The sequence below is a fragment of the Physeter macrocephalus genome, chromosome 4 (assembly GCF_002837175.3).
Source record: "Physeter macrocephalus isolate SW-GA chromosome 4, ASM283717v5, whole genome shotgun sequence".
Lineage (NCBI taxonomy): Eukaryota > Metazoa > Chordata > Mammalia > Artiodactyla > Physeteridae > Physeter > Physeter macrocephalus.
The window spans coordinates 13294789-13315931 of record NC_041217.1 but is presented as its reverse complement, the minus strand read 5'-3'; positions in this window follow the sequence as shown (position 1 = coordinate 13315931).

Sequence of the window (21143 nt, the reverse complement as noted above, 5' to 3'; positions counted from 1 at the left end):
CTTCATTAATTTATTTATATGACATGCCCTGGAATCCATTTGGGTTTGCAGACCACTGCTATACATGAGTCATATTTAATGGTTTCTAATGCTGAGCAAACACATGCTAGCTTTTGTGTACTTTTCTGTATATTTGAGTTATTAGATGCTTCTCAAAGACACAAATAACAGTAACAGTTGGATAAATTTTAAAAGCTGACATTTTCAAAAAGTACTGCACATGGTTTAAGAAAAAATATAAAAACATAGCCTGAAATATGGAACTATTCCATCTAGGTAGAAGCTAGGTTTTAAAGTCAGTATTAAATATGCAATGTGCCTTCCAAAAATTTATGTAACTATTAACAAAAATGATAAATAGATAAACCCAGACCATCTTGCAATATTTATCAGTGTGGGATTAAGGCTTCTCAGAATCAAAACTATGTCCTAGGCGTATAACGTTTATGGAATTTAATTAAAGTGGGCTATGGTTCCAGGCAGGAATATGCTACTAGATTCAAGCTCATCCTCAGGGTCTGTAAATATTTCACTTGCTCAAGCAGTGCTAAAATTTCATCACAAAACCTTTTTGAAGTAGTCATAATTTTGTTTTTCATAGATAAATTTTATAAATGGGGAATAGATCAGAGACAGGATACAATATTCAACCAGCCCTAATGGAAAAATTCTAGATACCATTTCTTGATCCCAGGTCAGTGTCTGATTCTTTCTTTCTTATTGGTTTTCCAGAATTATTTTGAAGAATATACTTTCTATCACTTTACGACTGGTCCTTTTATTATAAGGACTTTAATAGTAACTGCTGCAGTGAAACAGACAAAGAATATCTAAAATCAACACTGGATAAGTGAAAAATCTTACAGAATCATTGTCTCAGGTCAATAATATTGACACTTTTTGTATATGGTCCGAGAGAAACTCTTCCACATACTGCTGAGGTGATCTTATTAAAGAAAATGTAAGCATATAATGCTACGTTTCGTGAGATTCTAATTCTTTAACGTGTTTCCTTAGATGTGCTTCAAATGGACACAATTTACACTACACATTTTTTTTTGTCAGCCTTTCTATTCTTCCTCTATCAAGTTGTCTCTTCTGTATAGAGCACAGATAATTCCTCTGTACTGCTTCCAGCTCTCTTACACCAATGGTTTGCATGATTTATTCCTCATTTCTATTTTTTATCTCAATTTTTTACAGAGCATCAATGTAAGCAAGAGGCGAGAGTATAATGTCTTCAAGTCTTTCTTGATCATTCACACAACCCTATGCATGGGAGCAGCCTTCTAGATTTCCAGAAAAATGTTGGCGTTCTTCAAATCCCCTATGGATATTTCATTCATCAGCTTTTCTTTTAAGGTCTTGGTTAGTCTGTTGTTTGTCCCAAGTCTTATCCATTAACTCAGGCAGCTACAGTGCTAAAATATTGACTAGAAATGTTTTCTAAAACTTCCTGTGGGTAGAGACTTTTAGCACAGTGTGTAGGTCAAGTAAAGATAAGACACTTGAGTGGGGTCTTCCAGGGAACCACCAAACAGGTGAAATAGTGACAATTTATTGGCCGTGATGGTTTGAAAGAACTCCAGCTTCATTCTGCTCCCTTTAATCTGATCCCAGGAATGTGGACTATTATTTTCCCAAGACTATTGCTTTAATCGAGACATAGGAAATGTGTTTAAGGCAAGTCAAACTGCCACAAACTCACTGTTCTTAGAGATATTCAGTCATCTTCTTGGACACTCTCAAGGTTGCTACAAGCCTTGGTTAGTTTTCAGAGTTCTTAAAATGGTGATTCTTCCAATTTTTGCCATTTTTTTTCATTGCTTTCACGGAGGGGTGAATTTTTGGCAGTCTTTTTTACGCTGCCAGTATCACCATTATCACCAAATTATACTCTAAAATGTTAGTTCTATTAAAATATTTGCTTTTCTTCTTCAGGTATTCCTGTTACACGTGTGTTCAATATTCTTTGAATGTATTCTATATCTATTTCCTTCTCTCTTATCGCTTCATTTTTAAAAAAAATTTATTTTACCCTCTCTCTTCCTTACTCATCTTTCACTTGTGTGTCTTTTTTCTTGAGACAATTTGTTTTCTATTCTTTACTTTTGAGATAATTTTGAAATGATTTTGTCTTCTTCTTCACCTCCTTTCCTGAGTTCTCTAAGTCCTCATTTGATATCTTCCTGCTGTTTGTCTATTTCTATTCTGAATATGTGAATTGTAATTTATGAAGTGAAAACATTTACTTCAGGTATTGTGTTATAAATGACCTCAAATTTTTGTCTGTAATATTTCTGCATGTTCTTGAATGTTGAAAGGTTTACGTTAAGTTTTGTTAGAACTTTTTTTCTAGGAGTGCTTTTGCTTTGTCCTTATATTATTGTTTACATGCATTTTAGTTTTCCAGAAACAGCACTATCAGGTCATAAAAATTGTGATGTGGGTAGGTCAAGGACTGTGCTCAACAACCTTCTGAATAGGTGAATTTGTAGACCTCATTTTACAGAAAAGAAAACAAAGCCCAGGGTAGGGAGTTTACTTCCTCAGTTAGAGAGACCAGTCAATCATAAGATTACTCAGGCAATCTGTAGTCCAGAGACTATGATCCCACCATCATCCTACAATGCTTTTCTCTCATAGGTCTGTGACACAGCATGTCTCCTGGTCGTTGTCAACATATCACAAAACCAGTGCTGTCAATTACTGCAGTAACTATTTTTATTATTAGTTCAGATATGCTAAAGTTGAAAACAACTTCCAAAATAAATATAAGCAGCATCAGGCTAGTGTATTTAAACTAGCAAATTATCTATAGTCAATATTTTTGTTTGAGAGTTAGAATAAGGAACGGTCTTAGAATATTTAACCAATAATATTCTCTTTTCTTTACATGCCTTACATAAACATTTATAATGAAAGGAAAATAACTTAAATATAAAGGGTAAGTAACAGTAATGGGTGTATAATGCATAGATCAAGCTGTCTACTAGGTGTATATATCACCTCTGAAAAGTATCATTAACAAAGTGTCAAAATTAGGGTTGTGGCAGTCATACACAGGGACTGAAACAAAATACTATAATTCAAATTGTGTTTTATTTTATATGCTAGTTATTGATAAATATCACCACATGCTTAAAACAAAATTTCATTGCGTGGGCGATTTTGTGAGAATGTAATCATAAAAACGTTAACACTCTGTAGATATAAAAATAAATGCTTAGAGATTGGGAAGAGAAAAGATCCAAGGGATTTCTAACCTAATTATCTTCTAATAATCAAAACACAAATAAGATTGATTGGCAAAGTTAGTATATATAAGTTGGTATAACCAATTCAAACATGAACAGCAGAATTCATAAATGTAAATACAATGATGAACTATATTGAAAGGGGTACTATATTTACAATTTCTAAGTAGGCTTAAATTTTATTTCTTGGGGAAAAGAAATGCCCATCAAAGCACCCAAAATATTTCTGCACCAGTGACCCAATGAACCTCCTTGTCCATACATCCCACATCTATCCTCTATTCAATCCATCATCCATAATGCAGACCAAGTAATTTTTCAGAAATGCCGATTCCTTGATAGCTCCCTCTGGCTTTCTCAGTAATATCCAGACCATTTAGCTCAAATGATGGGTACAACATTTCCTATCATATGTATCTGTGAGTCTCAGGTTTGCACTAATTGATATCTACCAGATATCAATCTGGTATCTTACTCTGAATCCCCTCTGTGGCAAATTCAGTCCATTCTGCATTTTACTTGTCCATCTGATGGTCTTTCTGATCAACTAAGTATTGAAAAATCAGATCCAATTGCAGTTTTATTTTAGGCTTACGTTCCTCTGCTTTCTACTTGAGTCTTAGAAAGTCTCTTGGCCAGGACTCTCATGTTTATGGAATTTTCCTTTCCAGTCTGTAAGGAAAACATAGCCCTTGTTTTTGGGGGGTTGGTTCTCTACTGGCCTCTGCTGTTTACTTAGTCTCACATCATTGTGTGTGTGTGTGTGTGTGTGTGGAAGGGGGCAGAGAGGAGTGACTTCCTCAATATCCAAACTGGTCCTCTCAGCACAGGTGATGTCTGTTCCTAGCTCAGATAGGAAAAGACTTGCAGTCCTATTGGCGGAGATGAATGTCCATAAGCACTCTTTTATCGATAATTCTAGTCTCCTAAAGATTCAGTCAGGACTCCCCTGGTGGCGCAGTGGCTAAGAATCCGTCTGCCAATGCAGGGGACATGGGTTCGAGCCGTGGTCCGGGAAGATCCCACATGCTGCAGAGCAACTAAGCCCGTGCGCCACAACTACTGAGCCCACGTGCTACAACTACTGAAGCCCGTGTGCCTAGAGCCCGCGCACCACAACAAAGAGTAGCCCCCACTCACCGCAACTAGAGAAAGCCTGTGGGTAGTAACAAAGACCCAGTGCACCCAAAAATTAATTAATTAATTAATTAATTATAAAAATTTAAAAAATAGATTCAGTCAACCTTCAGCCTCACTTCCTGTATATGAATAACCAACTCCAACTTGGAGTTGGTTCCTTGACCAACCATTTGGCCCCTTGAGGGAGGAGCATAGGCTCACTTTCCCGTTAAATTATGTGCTGTGCTCTGAGATCAAAGAAGATTTATGGGTCTCCGTCACGCTATTTTCAGACCCACAGAACCGTGGGCCCTTCTTTGGGACACAGCCTGGGAGACAAGGAATTTATTAACTTTAGTCTTATTTTCTTCATCAGTACCTCCCATCTCCTCACAGATTGAAGATGTTTTAAAAGCATACCCATGAGGCAACAGAGAGAAATGATCCTGCCAGGTACATCTTCAAAATCTCTTCTGTAGGACCCCAGTCCTCCACATCTCACCACAGAGTTCCAAAATCTGCCCAATTTTGTCACCAATGCACATTCCCTGCCCACTTTTCCTTGCTGGAAATGAATACCTCTTGCCTCATGTTCTCAATGTCCACAGTGTTTATTTGTTAAAAGAGCAGAACATTGTAAGCTGTTTGATACCTAAAGTTCATAATCTGCCATAAAATGAGTATTTAATATTAATATTGAAGCTTTTAGGAGATGGCTTCCTTCATCAGGAATCACAGATATCACTTTCTTATGCACAAGGTAATGTACATAAAACAATGCAACTAGTCTAAGTTCCTCCCTCATCCTCCCAATTTGCCCTTGAGCCATGTTGAATACTTGGAATTCCCTAAAAGCACTGAGGTATCTTCACCTGTCTTTCACTTAGATATATTACTCCCTTTGTCTGGAGTGCTCTTGCATTTCTTTTCTGGTGGGTTAATTTACTCTTTTTCATATTCTGTCTAGAAATTCACTCACCTAGGTAGACTTCCATAACCTCCCTCTATCTCTCCATCACAGGGTTGCTTACAGTATATTTCAGTGGTCTGTTTACTTGTGTGTCTCATCCATTAGGGCCGTCATGTAGTTCGGTTATAACCTCTTCTCCATTAGCCCAAAGGCTGGCAGTTTCACAGCTAGTGGCTACTACTTCAGCCAGGTCACAAAGTGAAGAAGACATGCAGTGACTCTCAGTGGGCATGCCAGCTGAATGATAATTAAATCTGTTGTTATAAGCCATCTAAATTTTAAAATAGGTTGCTGCTGCAATGTATCTTAGCCTAAGATGACTGATGTAGCAATAAATATTCTGAATTAGTTGACTCAGAAAACAATTTAAGAATGTATCTAAATACAATAGTGTACAATATCCAAATATGTTAACATTATTACATAATTATTTGCTATGTCATGTAAACAGTTATGTAAATAAAGCTCTACATTTAATATTAACAAGGTTTTTGAGGGCTGCTGTAGACTCAGGAGAGCGAGAGACAGAGACAGAGAAACAGAGAGAGAGAGAGAAGAGGGAGAAAGAGAGAGATGAGAGAGAGAGCACACTTAGGAACACTAAGGCAATTTCTAGGAACAAAGTACTAATTTAAAAAAGAATTATAACCTGTGACTGCTAAGAAGAGCCTAAAAAACAGGAAAACTAAATGTAATATGGTTTACTGGAGGGGCTCCTGGAACAGAAAAATAACATTAGGTAAAAACTATGGAAATCTGAATGAATAAATTTGAATAAAGTGTGGAACTTAGTTAATAATAATGTATCAATAGTTGTTCATTAATTTTGAAAAATATATGATACTAATATAAGATGTTAATAATAGGGGAAAATGGATATAAGGAGACTATCTTCACTATTTTTCTGTAATTTTAAATTTATTCTAATATTAAAAACACATTTTAAAAAATGAGACACTAAGTAAAGATTAAGGATTATAGGAGACTAAGTATTTTATGTAATAAATGTTTTGATAAATTTATGTATTAATCTAATACAGCTAAATGTGTGTTTGGAAAGCACTTGTTAACATGTAAATTTTAATATTTTTAAAATCTATTCTTGCAAAGGTTCTTTTCAGGCATTATCTAAAATATGAACTCATGGAAAAATATTTTCAAAGGCAAAATAACTTGTGAAAATATCCTGTAGGAAAAAATAAGGGAGAATATTTAATGTTACATTTATATTTTGTATAATTAATATATAAATTTTCTACTGGGAAAATATTTTAATAGTTTTTCTTTAACAATTCCAATTAGTGTAATATTCAGTATTTTTACAACATGAGGGCACTAATCACTTTCATGTTTTGAAATTTTACATCTGCTATGATAATTTTTCATCACACAATATCCCCAAAAGACTAATTAAATGCAAAGTCTAAAAACATTTTCTCTAATATATTCAAATATATATATAAATATTTCAGGTAAAGAGAATGCCTTCATAATAACTTGAAGAATTTTTTTTTCTGGAGTAAATATATTTATTGATACCCATTTTATATAGTTCAATGAAATAATGTATAAATATAAAAGCATTTTTCTCTTGGATATCACCATGGTCCATGTAAACACTCAACAGTCAGAATTGTCTGCAGGAAGCACTCCAAGTCACACGGTTAGGTTTACAGACCTGAATATACATATTTCATTAAACAGTGGCACTTATGTACTCAAGTGGTCCAGTGGGTTTGGAATATATGACTACTGGGCATGTGGAGTAAAAATAACGTGTAAGTTTAAGTCAAAGGAAAAGGGTAGCAACATTCAACAAAAAGAAATAATTATGAATTAATATCCTAGGTGAAGAAAGTACCACAGTTGACACTTTGGGTCAGAATACTGAAGACGAAGTATGTTTAACAACTCATGTCGTGGTGCCATGTGCTCTCCTCAAGTCCCAGTGGACAGTCCACCAGTGCCTGAGGGTCATTCAGGGTCAACAAAACAGCAATTCTTAAGGATCTCAATAGCTTAGAATAAAAGGTATGTGGTGGCTGGTATCAAAGAAAAGTGAGCTAAATAATTCAATGACATAATAAGTTTCCCTCCTAAGAGGAGGAGATTGTGGGGAAAACAATTTTTTTTTAAATTCCCTTTGTTACAGTGATCAGCGTCACTTATGTAATGTATGAGAAAGAACCCAGATAGCTGGTACCCAAAACACAGGTGCAAAAATTTTCTTCTGTTTTAAAGTTTGTTCCTCAACACTTCGGAGGGAACTAATGCAGCGGACTTGCTCTCAACTTGATGCAGCATAAAATTTTCTCATTTCTTCAGAAACAAATACAGGAATGTCCTTTGCTGCAGTCAGACCATGTGTCTTCTGAGTTAGCAAGCAAATGCATTTAGAAGGCCTGAGGTGTGCAAGGTCCGAAACTGAAATCTGAGAGGCAGCGTTAGAACGTAAGCAAGGCAGGATTTTTAGAGACTACTCAAATGAAAATCTAAGCAAAGCATATAAAAACTCAGTTCTTTCTATTATTTTCAACTGGTAATTGAAACATTCTCAAATAATCCTTACCAGCAACATTCTCTGGTAAGGATTATTTTTTAATTATAATTTTTATGCTTTATAATGATAATTGGTTGAGTTATCTCTTGAGTCTGTAATGTAAAATGTAAAATGTATTGCTATAGATTATATCTTCACTAGTTATTCTTTTTTTCCCCTGTTAACTGTATCCTCTTAGATGAATCAATATATTTTCCTCTAAAATGCACTTTAAGTGAGCCGAAATTTTCCTTATAAAACAGTTTATACATAGTCAAAACACTATTTTTCAGAAGTTCTATATTTTAAATATTTAAGTCTCCTATTTGTTCTTCTCTTTATACCACAGCATGTCGAAAATAGTTACAAATATACCAATTGATAAATACAGTAACATAATAAAATATAAAAGTTCTTTGTAGCGTCTTATGGTTTAAGTGGCTACTTGAGAGACTAACCTTTTAGCACAGTGAAAAATAAACCATTTCAGGTAATGAATGGAGGGCACCTGATGTGGTAAGATGAGAGGCATGTAGTAATTTTGTTAGGAAAAGTGTTTTTACCACTTAAAAGTAAATAGGACCCCTATTATACTTTCTGAACTAAAATGTACTTTTATTTTTGATGATAATATTTTGACCTAACACAGTATAAAGTAGAATTTGTGAGCTTTGTATGGAATAAAGTGAATATTGTTCTGAATACCAAGTATTATAGGTCTAATCCTCACCCCAGTGCTATATTACCATCTGTTATTGAGTAAGTTACATTTTCACGGCATCTCTTTACATCATAAAATTAAGGTATTGACATATATAAATCATAAGTTATCTATAACTCTACAGAATTTAATATGCCTTTTATTTTCCATTATCAGCTCTATTTGTTTAAAAATCAATTTTATTTTCCAACAGAAATCATCTTTATATTACTAAGTAAATATTTTATGAAATATCAAAAAAGTTCTTCACTCACTTTTTCAAGCATCACTTATTGAGTATATGTTAGCTTCTATGCTTTGTTCTGGATCTGGGGATACAAAAAAAAAAAAGAGAGATAAAATCCCTTACTAGAGGAGTATAATGTGACTAAACATTCATCTCAGTTATTTGACATATACACACACTCTTGTAGTTGTTTTGTATTATTTGACATTCATATGCACTTGTATTATTGTTAGTGATATATATGTATATATGTGTATGTGTGTGTATGTATATATACACATATATATATCTCCATACTTACATGTGTTTATGTGGACACATATACTTTTATTTATGTGAGTATATATGTATATCTTATTAATTAGTGTGTATATATTTTATGTGTATGTATCTTTTTTATAAGTGTATTTCAAGATACACTAAAAATAGACTGTTCTTTAAGTTTCCTCTTCTTCACCACTTCTATTCCAGTAGAAATATATAAATATTATAAACATTTGCTAAGAGATGCAATTTATGAATCCAAACTGTCTCTCTATGTAATATAATATATAAGAGCTTGCTTTAATCACCGTGGCCAAAGAGGTGTGACCTGATGACTTCCCCTTTGGCCCAGGCTGGTGATGCAGCTGAGGGGGAGGTGTGGGCACTGCCCTGTTGGGGACATGGGTGACAGGGGAGTGGGAGTACTGTGTTATCCCCAACACCTGTTGAATGGAGTTCAACAACTGTTTAATAGAGGTGCTTAGCTGAAGTGGAGCCAAAGCAGTTGCCCCCTGAAATCAGTCGATGATATCACCATCTACCCGCAGATGAGTTAAAAAATATATTTTCTAAGAAATATAAAGTTGAGTCCCTTAGTTGGTCGTTTATTTTACCTTAGTGTTTTATAAGTCAAACTGTTGTTTGGCACAAGTCAATCCTCCTATGTTTTCAAATCTGTTACATATATTTTAGTGCCTAGTAGTAGGATTTACTCATTATGTCTAGAAATTTATCAGATCATCTAAAAAATTCCTTTTTAGAAGACAATCCACGTTCCTTATTTATTTTATTTTATCTTATTTTATTTTATTTTTTGGTACAGATGCTGCTTAATCTTTTAGGCAGTCTTTCAAATATTTATTATTTACTATGTTCTGGGCATATAGTACTAGACACTGGAACCTAAAGTTAAACCAGTAGAGATGGCCCTTTGATCGTGGAGTTTACAACATAATAAGAAATATTATAGTAATGAATGAATGGGTAAATAAATAACATGATGCAAACCCTCAAGAGCTGTATTGCTAGTTTGTTTATAAGGAAACATGTTTAAGAGGTTAAGCAGCTTGGTCAGGATCATGAAGTCAGAATGTAAGAGAGACAGGATTAAACCAAAGTATGATTTACACCAGAGGAGCAACCATGACAAAAAGAATATTACACTTGAAATAGCTGAAGTGCCTCACAAATATAGTGACTGTCCTATATCTCTGAGCAGTAACGCTTAGTAAGACACTGTTTTATCTCTTCCTTCTCACCGCCTCAATGCTAATTGCCTTTAGCCATGAATATCCAGGGAAAGAGTGGAATTAACACAAACAGTAGACAGTGGGAAAAAAAATAGATACTGTGTAAGTAAGAAATAGAATGAAGAAGATGGGAGTACAATGAAAGTGCCACAAGTGCATGTTTATTTTTATTTTTCCAATCAAGCAGTTCTGATCCATTCCTTATTAACCCTGACTGCCGTGGCACTAAAGTTCATTTTGAGCACAAAGTTCTTAATTGGGACCAAGATATCAGAGATGACAGATGTTAGTGTACTGGTCAAGAGAGAGAATGGTCACGCTGATTTAGGTGACAAAGCTGCTATGGCAGTGTCACCTTGTGAAGAGAGCGACACTGGTGACAATTAGGGGGGAAATACCTATCTGACAGTGAGGGCAGTGAAAATGAACACCAGCAGGAAGAAATAACATGAAATGAATTAAAAGGAGAGCAAGAGAGAGCTAGTAAAGTGTGGTTTCAGAATCATTTCTAGGATGAATAAGCCAAAATTTTACCTAAAATGGGCATAGATCCTGTTTAATTGACGTAATGGACTCCACTAACAATGACAGTTTGAAGGATAATAGAGCATCCCATTGTTGCAATTAAACACATGATAGTGATAGTAATTTTTAGAATCTGGAGTCTGCTGCTTTTATCTTTCAGTCATATAAGTAGCATATTCACACTCCCTGTGATACTTTTGAACTGTTCAGATATCTGTACAAGGTTACGACAGTATTTTTCTCTACGGCTTTCTTCAATCACAGAATGTCAGTGCTGACACTGCATTTTCACTTGTGCCATTGCTTTTCATTTATAAGTGTCAGTTTAAAAATGCATTTCATGTTTTCTCTAAATGGCAATCCCATTTTTATATCTCTTTTATGTATTTTCTTTGCTTCAATTTATTCCTGCATACTCTCTCATGTAGGCCTAACAGATTTGGGTGACAAATACAGTTAGATACAAAGCTAGAAGGAAAAATAAAACTGTATATTTGTAGAGGCATTTCCAATTACCATCACTCCTTGATACAAAACCATGAAGAACATAAGACAGAAATTATTATCCCTCTTTTATAAATAAAGATGCAAGTGCTGAAAAAACTGCTATAGCCTATGCAGAGTCACACTATTACATTTTGCTACATTTAAACACAAAAATTTAATGGGATCCATAAATGTTTCAGCCTAAATGTTACCAAAGTCCACTCCGGGAACTTCACTGGCCTTCACGCTAATTATGACCTGCTTTTCTTCTCAGGTGTGCGCATGGCAAGGCCAAGCTTCCCTTGACACTCCCTATCAGTAAGTACATTGTTTTGTTTTTTTTTTAATGTTTCTTTTATATTGGAGTAGAGTTGATTTATAATGTTGTGTTACTTTCAGGTGTACAGAAAAGTGATTCAGTTATACAGATACATATATCTATTCTCTTTCAGATTCTTTTCCCATAGAGGTTATTACAGAATATTGAGGACAGTTCCCTGTGCTCTACAGTAGATCCTTGTTGGTTATTTTAAATATAGTAGTGTGTATATGTTAATATGGGCAACCAGGGGAAGTGAATACTTGGTGTCATGGACATTCTCTTACCCGGTGGAAGACAAAATTGTTGACTCAAAAACAAATGGAGGGCTTCCCTGGTGGCGCAGTGGTTGAAAGTCCGCCTACCGATGCAGGGGACACGGGTTCGTGCCCCGGTCCGGGAAGATCCCACATGCTGCGGAGTGGCTGGGCCCGTGAGCCATGGCCACTGAGCCTGCACGTCCGGAGCCTGAGCTCTGCAACGGGAGAGGCCACAACAGTGAGAGAGCCCGTGTACTGCAAAAAAACAAAACAAAACAAAACAAAACAAAACCAAAAATGTACACACACCCTTATATTACAAATATACAAATGTATATTTTAATACACCTACACATATATATAAAATACTTGTTGCTGGATTTTTAAAAAATGTGCCTGGAGATTGAACTTGAAGACTTTACTTCAGTCGTGGAAGATAGTTTTATCCTTCACTCTTGTTCTCATTCTCACCCTCTCTCTGTCCTTCTCTGGTATCTAAGCCTAAGTGAAGTTTAATTGTGAGAAATTTCCCTGATAATTTCTGATTTATCAAAGTTCATCCAAAATATAATTCCTACACATTAACAGTGTAAAGATTCTTGCCTTTAGCCTGAATTAGATAAGTCATTTCTAATATACCAAAGGAAATATGTTTTCTTGGAGAATTTGAAAAGGCCATGGTAAAATTTGGAGAGAAATATATATGAAATTTTCATCATACTATTTATATTTCCTTTTCTCTAAAATTTCTTTTTTAGAAGTAATGTATCTATTTCAGTTACATCATAAAATTCCTAATAACCATTGCTGAACTAAATCAAAGCCAATGACCCTATGGTTAAATTATTCTCCATGGAATACTGCTTCTTAAAATTCTTTTTTACTTCAGCTGCCACAGTCCCTAGCCAATCCTGATGCATAAAGAATGTCTGACACATTAGCATATTTTATAATTGATCTGAGAAATGATGTTACTATTAATTTATTTTTGAAATATTATCTTGCTTTTAAAGAAAGTATAATGCATAAATGTCAGAAATATTTATGACAACACATTGTCATATCAGGTGTGCCCTTGAAATTCCCAGCTACATTAACATGAAGATAACTGTGCCTTTGAAGAAAGTTCTTATTGCATCAAGGGAAACTGTGGTTTGAATCATGCTATAGAACAGTCCAATATGCGTAAATAAATAATGGCACAGACTCAAAATAATTAACTACTATTATAATAGTAAGAATGATTCAGAGGAATTGTTAAGTAGTGAAGTTTATACTAATATTGATTTTCTATGAAACTGTATTACACTTCTATTTTATAGAATGATGCTTAGCATTTAGTTATGCGTTGTAACTTTTGTGCTCTAGTAATTTCACATAAATCTTGTTTTCCTCAAAAATTTCAAATTATTCATGGTAAGAAATTAAGCTACTGTCTACACATCCTCATAGCATCTGTGTTTATTCAGTGCTTAAACATAATTCTCTTTTATATCACTTAAATAAATTTTGAGTTGACTTAGATAATATCAGTTGATTATCTGAGTATACCCACAAAAAATTGACACCTTAGACATGTTAAATACTGATAAGTAATTGGTCAATTAATATAAGGGTTTATATTTATTATAGGCAAGGCTGTGGACTTAATATATAATGGTCATGCTTGATTTATTGGAATAAATACATGAAATATATGGGCGAAAAGTATTTGAAATAACAAGACATATCATTAATGAGATTTGCTTGAATCCTAATATTTCAGTACCAAAGTCTGGAGAATGTATTATATATTTTTACACATAATACATACACACTTATTTACAAATCCTTGGTAAAGTCAGAGGAATACTAAGTAAAACAATATTTAAGAAAAAAAGTTTGTTAAAATAGGATTTTCACATTTGCATTGTAAATACAGGAGGGAGGATTGCGGTGAGTGACGTGTAGGGGAAAGACGGTATCTCTTGTGGTCTCTTACTTTACTAATTTTTAGGAGCTATAGAAGGACTAGTATTTCCCCGGAGCATATTTTAGGAAATAATGACCTAGAGAATTTCTAGTGCTTCTCTGTCATTTGGAAAAAAACATACTTCTTTTATTTCTTCTGCTCCTTTAATTATTATATTTAATGCTTGCCACAAAAATAGTTAGAAAGGAGCTTATTACTGTACAACTCAGAATGGCCACCAGATGGATAGATAAATAGGTAGAGAGATAGATAGATAGATAAATGGATAGATAGATAGATAGATAGGCCCTGGGAAATTATATGTCAGCCAGAGACCTTGACTGGTTTTAGCTATAGTACTTTTTATACGTTTTACTTTTTCCACTCACCAGAGATTATTCTAATGACCCGTCAAATGATTAAAGAAAAAAAAAGAAAATAACAATTCATGGTCATGTAGAATTAAAAGTGAAATATATTCACTTTATTTCATTTTGCTTTTTCAATCATAAAAACACCATTTATGGGCCAGAACATTTTCCCCTCCTCTTCAGAGGCTTACAGCACTTCTAGAAAGTATTATAGGTCTCATCAGCTCTTAGGAGGATTTCTGAGGTGCTACAAGTTGTCTTAGTTTGGGTTATTGGGGAAGCCAACCCTGAGATAAGAATTCCAGTGAAAACATTTTAGTTGGGAGTTCAAAAAACAATGGTAGGGAACTGAGGATTTGAAACAAAGAAGGGAAGCAGTCGTTCAAAGATGTTTTATTTAGTCAGCATCCACTGTGGGTAACTGGAACTCAAACCCACGAGGAAGCTTTAGGAAATGGCATAAATTATATTGTGTCAGAATTATCCCACTGGATGGAGAAGGTAGATGAACTCTTAACATCAACCACTTCCAGTCAATAGTTAAGGAATGATCCCAGGGCTGCTCATTTCCAGGCATTTAAGTCCTGCCATGAGCCGATAGTGGCCTTCTGGGGTTGACAAAAGGCGTGAGGCACAGAGAAAAAGATAATGGCAGTTGGAAGTCAGCGGAAGCACATTGAAATTACCCAGGGAGTTGGGTGTGGCACTGTCAGCCTCTGATGTGGTCTCCCTCTCATCACTCAGATCCGTTTGTGCTCCATATTAAATTCTCTCCATCCTGTTATCACTCCTTCAAGATTAATGGGCAAAAGCCACACTCCTCTCTGATACAATGAGTGGTGAAGTCACCACTGATGCTCAGTATATCCCTCTTCTACCACCCGTGGTAGAGCCCCTTTTCCTTCAAACAGTGATGGTCCTGGTCTACGTTGCTTGTCAGTGGGGTACCCTCAGTGGTGTGCTGGTAATTGTTTAACCACTGGCTCCCCAAGTACACTTCCAGCCTGAATGTTCGTTGATATATCTCTTCATGGTGTGCAAACAAATAAGAGCAAAGCGAAATTGCCAAGACATTTGTCAAAACAGCACTAACTTTCGTTGACATAAGCCAATTCTTATCTCAAGCTGGAAATATATTTCCTCCATTATTTGTGTTACTCACCATGTAACAGCTACAGACCTGATATATTCTGAAGTCTCATCTCCACTATTAACATCTTCTCTATTACTTTTTAAAAGCTAGACCATGGATCAGCCCATTTTTTTCTGTAAAGGAACAGAGAGTAACACTTTAAGCTTTGTGGGCACATACAATTCCTGTCACATATTTTTTCTTTTTTTGTTTGCTTTTACTAACCCTTTAAAATATAAACAACAATCTTAGCTTATAGTCTGTTATTTCATTTCAATTCATTTTGTTTGCCCACACCGTTTGGCTTGTGGGATCTTAGCTCCCCGACCAGGGATTGAACTCGCACCCTCAGCAGTGAAAGCACGGAGTACTAAACACTGGACCTCCAGGGAATTCCCAGCTTATAGTCTTTAGAAGAAAAAGGCCAGGAGCTAGCTTATGCCTGTAGGCTATAGATTGTTGGCCTCTGTTCTGGACAATCAACAAAACAATAAACCAACCCTTGATTTGTAGCATTTCTAAATTTCCATGGTATAAAATTCCCATCTTGGCCAATTTCAAGCTATCCACATAAGGTTAGGGATTGAGTTGGAGAGAGATGTGCAGTAGCACACCATTATATATGATTTGCAAACGTATAATAAATAGTAGGTCTCAGAAGCATAAATATCAATAATAACAAAATACAGTCATTAGGAAGTTAAGAGTTTTGAATTACCTTCGGTCTTTATATAATTTATTTAATTACAAGTTTATACAGTTTAACTTTTTAACTACGGCTGTATTTAACAAACGGCTCACAAATTTCTAATATTTTATCAACCGCCTTTTATAAACTGGTCTGAGTAGCTCCAGCACACTCCTCGGAAACCCAGACTGGGTAGTTGCTATAACAAAATACTATATATACCCAGTCTATAGCTGGGTAGCCTAAACATCAGACATTTATTTCTCATAGTTCTAGAGGCTGGGAAGTCCAAGTTCTAGAGGCAGGATCCCAAGATGATAAATCAGACGCTCAATCAAGTAAGCCCTCAGATAATTTTCTTACTGATGTATTACAAGCAAGAGAGGCACACTTACGGTCAGAATATGTTTCAATTCCAATAAATACATATGCCTTCAAACTCCCTGGTGGGAGGACTATGACATAATCAACCTGTTATCACCTAGCAGGCTCGTACAATATCACAGGCTCAGTCTCTAAATGTTTCCTATAGTTTGGGCATTAAGTAGCACTTGTAGCTAGATACGCTTTTGTGAGAGGAAACTGAATGTTTGGATCCATGAATAGCCGCTTCCTTTCCCAACGCTATGGCTAATCTATTCATAAGTCATTGTGCCATCACTGGAGTATTAGCGTTAGATGAGGCCATGTATGCAGAAGCCTTGGAAATATCTGGGAATTCTATTTCCCTCAGTGAATGATTCTCTGATAAATGGCTATATGTTCCTTTGGGTGAAAGATTGGGCAAATTTCTGCTCTGTTCTCTTCCTATAGTATTACAGGGGTTCTTCTTCAAGTTGACCTTGGCTCCACTTAGGTCAGCCAAGTGGCTTCACTTGGCTCCACTTGGCTTCAGCTTAGGTTTGAAGAGCTCAGGGTCTGAAACTGGTTTAGGTCTGGAAACAGGCTAAGATGTACTGATTTCCTATTTGGTTGACACTGATTGTAGTTATGTAGGTCAATCAATATCCTTGTTGACGCCCATGTCTCTTGACCTTAGGAACACTGTGTTATATTAGCCACAGCCACAAATTCCTGGGAGCCGTTATTTTCCATCTACTTTCCATCTTTCCATCTACTTGCAGCAATATGTCCACCTTCCTTCTAAAAGTAAAATGCTACCACCTGGCCTCTTCTATTGCAGAATCCTATTAGCCCCATTAATTCTAGGGAGATATGTTCTATAACAACACCCCTACCATCAATTCTGGCTTCTCAGTGATGCCCATGCCCCCATAACATAGCCATTATTAGTTGTTTTATTGAAGAGAATGTCTCTAGTGCTTCCTGGACAACACAGTTAGAGATCTGTTCTCTGGTCTTATGTGATGTATTCATATTGACATCCTCATTTCATTGAGGTTTTTGAGGTGGCGGAGTATTGAAAATGGATCAATTTTATCATTATCTCATGAACTGTAAGCCGTTGATTTTTCCATGCTCCAAGTAGCATATCCAGCTGTGTATTGGTACTGGCTCCAGGTATATTTGTCAATGTATAAAATACTGAGTCACATGGGAGTGTGCTTCATCAAGAAATTCTCTAACCTTTCCCTTTGTTAGAGCCTTGGATGAGTAATCCCTGAAGAGTCTTGTGAGTACTTTCAAATATCCAATCCCTTATAATTGATGCAAAAGAATACAGTTAAGGTGAGAAGACAACTTCCAGAAAGAAAAAATAACAGCAATGCATATATCCAACAAAAGACTCATATTCAGAATATATAAATCCACAGGGGAAAAAAAGCAGACCCCTAAAATAGAAAAATGGGCAAAGGACTTAGGAATTCCTCTTGGTGGATTTCACAATGGCTAATCACAATTTGTAAAGAGGTGATCCAATTCATTAGACATTAGAAGAAATTCAAAGTAAAATAAAAATACATGGAAGTTCAAAATAAAATAAAAATACACCAAAATTGCTTAAATGAAAATTTCAGAGAAGACCAAGTATATATCAAAGATGTGGGGCACCCAGGACTGTCATGCGCCACTGGTGGAAATAACACTGGTTAAAAACAAAATCTCCTTATCTATCATTACATCCTCCCTCTCATCTTGCTCCCTGAAAATCCATTCCTAGGCATGTTCTGTTGGCTCAGGAGACTTACCTGGGATGTGAATTAAACGTTCTCTTCTGTTGCTCTCATAATCAGTCATGGAACTGGTTTTCAGGACAATCTGCCTTCCAGTTGCAGGCGATGAGTCTTTTTATATGTTATCATCAAGGCCTTGTGAGATTCACGCGATGCCCTGAGAAGATTGTTGGGTGACTTAGACCTGTAATTTCCTTTTTTCAGTGCATTAGTGATACTTAGCAACAACCAGCCAAAAACTACATGTTCTCATAATTACCACTGCCAGCATATTCCTTAAATGCTAGATATTTCCTGTATCTGTTACATCTACTAATAAGCTGTTTAAATTTTTACCATATCATCATATTGCACAACACTGGAGATTCTTATCAACTGTGACGTTATAGAGATTCTATGATCCTAGGATATTAATAAACAGTATTATCCTTTTTGTCATTAGTCTGGTAAATTATTCAGTCTTACACAATGATATGTGTAAGCAATTTATTTGGCAGGTGCAAGAAACATAAGTTGTGCAGTGGGGAATTGATAAAGGAATAAAAAACAACCAGTTAGAGCCATTAAAGTGTTCATTATTAAGCCAGCTGACTATAAGTGACTGAGTTTATTCCTGTAGGAGACACTGGCAAACAGTTTAAAGCACGTGGTTCTAAATTATTATATATATATATATCTTTTGGTTACCAGGGGTTGTTAATACCTAGCACTTTAAGCTTGCCGTATGGACAAAAACAACGTGGCTTTTCATAGTGTTGGAGAATAAAGCAGGCACAGAGATCAGACTCTGACAATTGAATGCTCTTACATCTAATTCTAAATAAATTCTTGTGAATATGTCCACTGCTACTTATAAATGGACTTGCATGGAAAAATATTTTTCTTTATAAAAAGTGCCATATAAGATATATTTTCTCTTTAAAACGTCTATCCTTAAAATTTGTTTCTTGTTGAATATAAGTCATAGATAAATAGATGACTAGATATATTGATCTGTCTCATGGCTTTCATAAGGAATATATACATATGTAATCTCAGAAAACAATATTAATTTCAACAGTCATTTTTATAAATGGATATAGATATTTACCTATAAAATTATAGAATTATTACACTGATAACTATGAAATAAAGGTTGTTGAATATGATTTCTGAGATTTCTTTTATAAGGCTTTAGAATACACAGACACAAATACACATTTAGGGATATTTTGCTCTAATCTTTATTTTTACTGTGGTGAAGTAAAATTAGAATAAACATTTATTCTCATTTTAAAAAATCAGATGCATAAGAAGACTTTGTCATAACTAAACATAAAGTTAATTTTCTCAAGATTTCTCAGAACTAACTGAAAAGAAAGAATTAAAACTTTTCTAACCCTTGCCACGTGTCAGAAGTCTTCTAATACACTATGACGTTTAAAAACACAGTTTTTAAATCCTGGGCACTTTTTTCTTTTTTTCCAAATTTCAGTTCTTTAAGATATACTATCTGGAGGCGTTTTGAAGATAAACATGCAGCTAATTGAATGATTATGACTCCTTTTTACACAGTGGAAACATCCTTTAGGGCTTTTATCCTAAAATGCCTTCTTTATTGATATCCTCAAGCATTTCTGTTCTTGTAAGGTGTAGATTCTTGTAAAAAAATGAAGAAATGCTGTACTTTGACCTTTAGATTATTCCAATATTATAACAGAGAAGTATCACTTTTAGAAGCTTTAGTACTTTTTAAAGACAAAAGTGACCTTGGAACAAATCTTATAAATTTTCACATCTCTACTGTTCATGTTCATCTACCAGGGTTAGCTTCCAAGCAACTCATACAAAAAGAAGTAAATGTGATATGTTACTTTGATATCTTCTACTATAGAGGATTTATATTGCAACTGAATAAAGAAAAATAATTTGTTTGATTCCATTTTTGTATATTGCTTATCATTACATACTTCGGTACTTCCCAACAATGTATGCATGTTTCCTGACAATACAATTACTGGCTTTCTACTTGAAACTTCTGGAGAGTGGAGAATACAAAGTTAAAGGAAAATGAAACAAACATACAAGTTACTACTTTTAAAACTGAGAGATTTCTGTAGAAAAGAAACATTTTGAATCTATAAAGGGCGCACTTGCTATACATTCTAGAGTTAAAGTAATATTGGAGAATTTAATTTTTTCCTTAGGAGTCAAATTTTTATTGTTGAGTTTCCTTGGATAATTATATATTTATATATAATTGCATATATATATTATATAAAACAAATCACTATTATCATCTTGTAAAGATACTGATTCACTAATCAGATGTCTCTGCTCAGACCCATGTCTTTTATGACGTCTAACACGAAGGATTTGACTAGAAAGCACTCATATGAGGTTTGAAAGCAGAAGGAAGGGAAAATCCTACTGGCTGTGGTCAGTTCCAGCGGTGTCCATGATAGCGGCCCCGGTATCAGTTTTCATAAGGCCACAGCAATGCTGCCAACAGTGGCAGTGGCTCAAACAGCAGTCATTTTAATTTTATGGGTGTAAGCCAGGGGAAGTAGCAGCTTCTTATATTCTGGATAATATCACGTCCCTACTTTTGCCCTTCTGTAATCATTTTGTAATCAAATTCCCTTCGTTTTCCTTGACACTGACTGATGCAGGGAGGTTGGGAAAAAAAATTTTTTTTTAAAGTATGGTTGATTTACAATGTTGTATCAAACTCTTGCTGTACAGCGAAGTGGTTCACCTTCATAAAGTTAACACCAGAGTCACTCATCTCTATCTTTATGACAAGTTGTGACTGATCGTTGGCATTCTCTAGATATTCTTACTGCCTATTGCCTTCAGTTTTTCCAACAGTTATTTGAATAAAATTTCTGTATGAATACATTTTTTTACAATAGCATTATATATAACACATACATTATATATAAATCTAT